At 33.7% G+C, this 6,358-nt stretch overlaps 1 protein-coding gene across 1 annotated transcript in view; it reads left to right on the top strand.

Moving 5' to 3' along the window:
• Positions 1-6,358, top strand: part of LIM2 (lens intrinsic membrane protein 2) — a 42,028-nt gene that overhangs the window by 7,086 nt on the left and 28,584 nt on the right. The gene's annotated exons all lie outside the window — the stretch shown is intronic.

The raw sequence follows: 6,358 nt of genomic DNA, 5'->3' as shown, positions 1-6,358 counted from the left end.
GAAAATCCAAACGGACCAAGTGTTTATTAGTACAAAACACAAGTTAAGCGCTTTTGTCAGTCTAGTCAGCTGACTTCATCAGAACAAATTAGAAGACACACAAGCAGTCTTTTATACTTAAAATGAATCACATGCCTAAATGGCAAAAGCCAAAATGCAAAATTAATCAAACAAATTACATAAACATGACAGTTCTAATCATAAAAACAAGTACATAAATATATATGTAAAATAACTTTAAATAATATAAGAAAGTAGTCTTAAATAAAAACTGAAATCAATACCATCATTGAGTCCAGGAAATTTGAGTGCATTCAGTTTTAGTTGCCACCACAATTCCCTGAACTCAAGACAATCATTCCACGGTCCACCCCAGGGTCTTCTAAAACCTGCTCTATCACAACAAATCTAAAATCATGCCTGGGAAATTCAAGAGAAGTTTACAAAGGGCATTAGTGGTATTCCCCATTCTTATTTCCCTTAAGTGCTCGAAAATCCTTTCTTTAAAGTGTCTTTTAGTTTTACCAATATAGAACCCACTGCACTTGGTTCGTAGAACAGCATAAACTACACCTTTGGTGCAACAAGAAAAACTCCCATTAGGTTTAATTACAATGTTATTTCTTACCATATTTGTACAAAGAATAAAATTACATTGTGTACAAAAAACACATTTCCTGGTACCCTTATTCCCTTAAAGGCAGGGGTTTTGTGTCTCTCTTTCCAAAAGGTCTTTAATAGTAGAGCCCTTTTTAAAAATAATACGGGGTTCAAAACCCAGTTTATCTAAAATGTTGCCTTGTCTGTGAAAAACATGCCAGTTTTTCTTCAGTATATCAGAAATATACTGGTAATTAAGATAAAATTTGGTAAAAAATGAACACGCATACTTAGCACTATCTGTACTTGCACTGGGTTGTTCCACTATAGGGATGTTTTCACTATCCTCTTTTATGAGTAATGGTTTGAAACTACCATTCTGTCATAATTGTTGAACATCTTTATGTACCTGATCAATTAAAACAGCTGGATAGCCCCTAGCCAAAAACATGTCCCTTAAAATATCACACTGTAAATGGAAGTCAACATCCAAACTAACCATCCATGAAATCCTAACTTATTGACCTTTTATAACTCCCCGTTTAACATGTTCTGGATGACAACTCTCATAATGTAACAAATGGTTACAATAGGTTGGTTTTCTATATAAATCGCTAATAAAGCCATGTTCTTCCTTATAGTAACATCTAAGTAATTAATTTCATCTGTTCTTTAAACATAAGTAAAATGCAAAAATTCAGTTGTCCCATTAATGTAGGAAATAAATTTTTGTACATTGGTGGTATCCCCATTGAAAACAAAAAAAAATCATCTATAAAACACGAGTAGAAATTCCATTTGTTAGAAAAAGGGGAATTGAATAAAAACTTTTTTTCTCCCACATTAACATTATGATGTTGGCAAAAATGGGGGCACAAGCGGCCCCCATAGCAACTCCACTTTTTTTGAATGAAAAATTGATCTTCAAAATACACAAAATTATACTTTAGTACCATTTCCATAAGGGTAACCAGTACAGATACCTCATTGTTGTTAAACTTGTGACAATCATATAAAAATTCCTCAAACCATTCCAAACCTAACTGGTGAGGAATAACATTAAACAGGTTAACAACGTCAATGGTTAAAAAAGAACTGTTGGTATCAAAATTTAAACCATTAAGTTTTTTAAGAAAGTGCCAAGAATCAATGCATATATGTTCCTCAGATTTTAAAACATTTTTTAGTGTAGCATCTATATATTTTCCCATAAAATGTTTTTTTGAACCAGCTGCACTGACTATGGGTCTAAAGGGTGGGTTAAACTGATACTTATGGATCTTAGGAATGCCAAAAATGCTCAGCACCCTAGGAAATTTCACAGAGAGAAAGTCAAGTAAGTCAACATCAATTTGTTCTTGGTCAAAAAGGTCTTCCAAAGTTAATTCAATTCTATAATAGGAAATGTTTACATAATTAAGTGAGACCTCTTCATAAAAGCCTCCTTCAAAAAGTAAAGCATTCATCTAGTACTGTAGTCATCGGTAGTCATAATGAAAGCTCCCCCACCCTTATCGGGTTTTATTACCCTTAGTGTTTTGTTGGAACAAAGTTTTTTTAAAAGTAAAAATTCACTATCTGATAAATTAGGAGCATACGCCTTTTCATGTCTAGAAAACATGTTTCTAAAGTCAAAATCACACAGTTTTTCAAAGATAACCAGTAAATTAACTAGTGGCGGGTTAAAAAAATGCTTTTCTTTTTTAAACAAGTACTAGTTTCAATAGAACACAAAGAATCAAATAATATTTGAAAGTTCAGTTTTCTTACATAAACCTTTAAATCCAGTAGTAATTCAATCAAGTTAGAATGTTCGGAAGGCACAAAGTTAAAACCTTTTGCTAACAAACTGGCTAAGTTGTCGTCAAATTCATGCAATGAAAAGTTATAAACAGAAAAGTCACCTCCTTCATTGGTAGTAACTAGTGGTACTAAGTTACTTTCATGAAATGTATCAGGCAAACCGGGAGAATCCTGTAGGTTCATCATTCTATAAGGCACCAAGGCTGTTGAAAAATAATCATCATTTAGTTCCACCTGTTCGTGGATCTCCCTGAATTCTGGTGGTGAAAATTCTGTTGAAACCTTGTGTTGGAAAAGTTCCTCTGTGGGCTGTAATACACATTCCTTGACTAGTTGTGTATTCTCTCCGATCTCCTCACAGGTGTATGCCCTAAAGGGACTTGGTTGGATGGTTGCTCTTCAGCTCCACCTCTAGTAGAATTGCTACTATTTTGCAGATCGTTTTCACGGTCTCGGTTAAAATTTTGTTTATAAGGTTTTGGATAGGCAACACCCATTGAATATGCTTTAGTGTCCCTATCCAACTTTTTGGCTTTACAGGCTTTAATTTCATAAGCTTGGCTATCCACCCGATCTAGTATACTTTTATATGAAGCTAAAGAATGTTCAAAAAGCAAATCATCACGGAGCACTTTATCTAATTCAATTAGTTCAGTATGTAACTGGTCTATACTTTTTTGGTTATGTTTGGCTAGTAGTTCCAAAAGTTCAAGTCCTTGTCTGTCAAACAAAGCAAGTAACTCACAGGGTAGGGGGGAATCAATTACTAACCCCGTAGGAAACTTCCAATGCCTTAGTCCCTTAGGGACCATTTTTAACTTTAGACACTTGCAAAAATAAGTGTTCTCAATTTGCAGCTTTCTGCACTTAGACAGCTTGTTGTCAAATAAATTTAGCGACTGCTGAAAATAATATAAGAAAGTAGTCTTAAATAACAACTGAAATTAATACCGTCATTGAGTCCAAGAAAATTGAATGCATCCAGTTTTAGTTGCCACCACAATTCCCTGAACTCAAGACGATCATTCCACGGTCCACCCCTAGGGTTTTCTAAAACCTGCTCTATCACTACAAATCTAAAATCATGCCCGGGAAATTCAAGAGAATGTTTACAAAGGGCATTAGTGGTATTCCCCATTCTTATTTCCCTACAGTGCTAGTAAATCCTTTCTTATATCCTTTGTTATATTATTTAAAATTATTTTACATATATATTTTATCTACTTGTTTTTAGGCATGTGATTCATTTTAAGTATAAAAGGCTGCTTGTGTGTTTTCTAATTTGTTCTGATGAAGTCAACTGATTAAGAAAGCTCTTAAATTGTGTTTTGTACTAATAAACACTTGGTCCGTTTGGATTTTCGTGTCTGTGGATTCTTTCTTTTTGGAGTCCATGTTACTGAATGCTGCATTCAAAATCACAATTAACATTAGAACAGCATATCTGACATGATTTCTCAGCACTTTTCTGTCTATTATAGGTTCATAGGTTCATAGGTGGTTACAAGGCTAATGGCCCTAGGGCCTTTACAAGCCTAGCCATGTTATACCCTAATTGACCTTGGTTAGATGGTCATTATTTGCAGAGTGAGTCTATGACCAGCACTCACTGCCCCTGTCCATGAGGGACATAGGTGCACCCTGCCAAGTACAGGGTGAATTTACAGTCTTCCATCCCATTGTCTAGGTACACTTGAGTAGGGTTATTGAGGAGCTCTGCTTCATGTGAAATGAAATGAAATGAAAGTCACTAACTTTACTAACTTTCTTGAATTTACTTTTCAATTTAATGGTTCCAGAATAAATTTTTTAGGCATTGATCTTGGCAAAGATTTGATGTACAATAGGTTTCTAACAACTATTTATAGAAAACCTTTTTATAGTAACTAATTTTTACATTTTTCAAGTAGTCATCCCTACCATCAAAAGAGAGGTGTGGTTAAAGGCCAATTAGTAAGAGCCTCTAGAATGACTTCAAGGGATGTCGATTTTATAAATGAGTGCATCACTTAAAAACAATGTTCATTAACCGTGTGTACCCGATTTCCCTCATTAATAATTTGATCAAAGAAGTTAATGGAAAGAGGCAATCGGGGCCTTTTAGATCTATTTTAACTAGAGGCTACATGTTTGCCGAGGAGACTAATGGGTTGGCGAATGTTTCATCGGGTTGCCTGAGTTTACAACAAGTATCTCAGGTTGGGTATACTATTAGTTTTTTTTACCCAATTTTCAGACATTGCTAATGAACTTAGGAATATTTTGAGTAACAATTGGAACCTCATCACACAGGATCGGTCTATTAGTAACTTATTTGGTACAAGACCCATTGTTACATTCAGAAGAGGTTCAAACCTTAAAATGTTATTTGAAACCCCGAGTATTAAATACCAACAAGTACGAGGTATGTTTAAATGCGGGAGATATAAATATTGCAAGTTTATACAAACTGGATCAACTTGCAGGATCAGAGGGGTCAAATATTTTATCAAGGATAAATACACCTGTGATAGCCAGGGAATAGTTTACCTGGCTACATGTAAGGTTTGTTCAGTTTTTGGTAAAACTGAACGTTCCTTTAAACAGCGTATTTATGAACATATTTACAGCATAAGAAGAGGTATTAGTACCAACGCTTTAGCAAGACACATAGGTGAATTTGGGACACATAGTTTCCAATTCACCGTTGTGGATAGCATTCCAAAAAATCTGAGAGGAGGACCTTGGCAGCTTAAACTGGAGGAGCGGGAACTTTTATGGCAGTTACAAACAAATGCATACATTTACCCTGGTTTAAATGATACTTGTTCCATTAAATGTTTGCTGAAATTGAAGGCTCTAGAAAGATAAAAAATAGGCTAGCTTAGTTTATGTAGTGATATTAATATTGGAGCGCACAGTTGTATTTATATACATAAATATAATTTTTAAATTAGGTTATTTACTTTTAAATATATGTTTATTGTGTAGACAATTTTAAGTATGAAGTTTTTAGGTAGGAATGTTTCTTTAATTGTAAGAGTGTGTTTAGTTGTAATTAATTAATTTAATGTAATTGTACGATTAATTGTTTTTTTGTTTCTTATATAAGTCTTGACATACTGGGTTATGTTATCTGAAGAAGTGCATGGATTTTATGTACAAAAGCACTTACAATAAATAGTATCTGTGGATTTGGTTCTCTGCCTTTTCATTTTTGTTTTATATGTTTATATAATTGGAAGACATCAATATCATGATTATTACCGAAGGGCTAATAATAACATTGTTTATTTAGTTTTGCTTTAGTAAAGTGGGCACAATGACATTGCATGGTAATACAGTAGTGTTTCTTCACACTTTCTGTTTGCTGATGACTAGTGAAAAATAGCTTAACTACCAATCCATTAAATTCTGATAAACATCCCATTTTCCAATTAACTATAGCATAATCTTTGTATCTTGTTTTGACGCTCTGCTTTGTGGTAAACACTTCTGAGTCTCAATTAAAAAATGTCTTAGTAACTATGAAAAGTGACATTGTGTCACTTTCTAGATTTTGGTTAAAATGCTTTCTACTTTGAAGTTTAATTTATAGTTTTTACATTAAAAGACTTGTATACCTGGACATGAGCTCTACTTTTTCTTACTTTTTATCCTGAGTTTCTTATTAACACAGTAACAATATGAGTACCATGAAATTATTACTGATTAAAATGTTTATTACTTTATAGGAAGCTGCATAGCTGTGTAGCTTCAGATGACAAATGTTGACACCACAACCACAATGTTAAACATGAAGCATTTTATTCTCCTCAAATTTAGGTCTGCTCTATGAATATCTGTCAGAGATGGTATGTTCAGAAGTAATATTTAGTTATAAAACAGAGCAAATATTTTAAATGGAGTTTAAGGTAGCTATGGTCAGAATCTAGCCACTAGATTTTGGTGGTGGGAATACAGAAAATGTTATTTC

This window comes from Protopterus annectens, chromosome 8.part0 (genome assembly GCF_019279795.1).
Source record: "Protopterus annectens isolate FY-2018-M chromosome 8.part0, PAN1.0, whole genome shotgun sequence".
NCBI lineage: Eukaryota > Metazoa > Chordata > Ceratodontiformes > Protopteridae > Protopterus > Protopterus annectens.
Note: the sequence above shows the minus strand (reverse complement) of the source record. Positions and strands in the feature narration are given on the sequence as shown.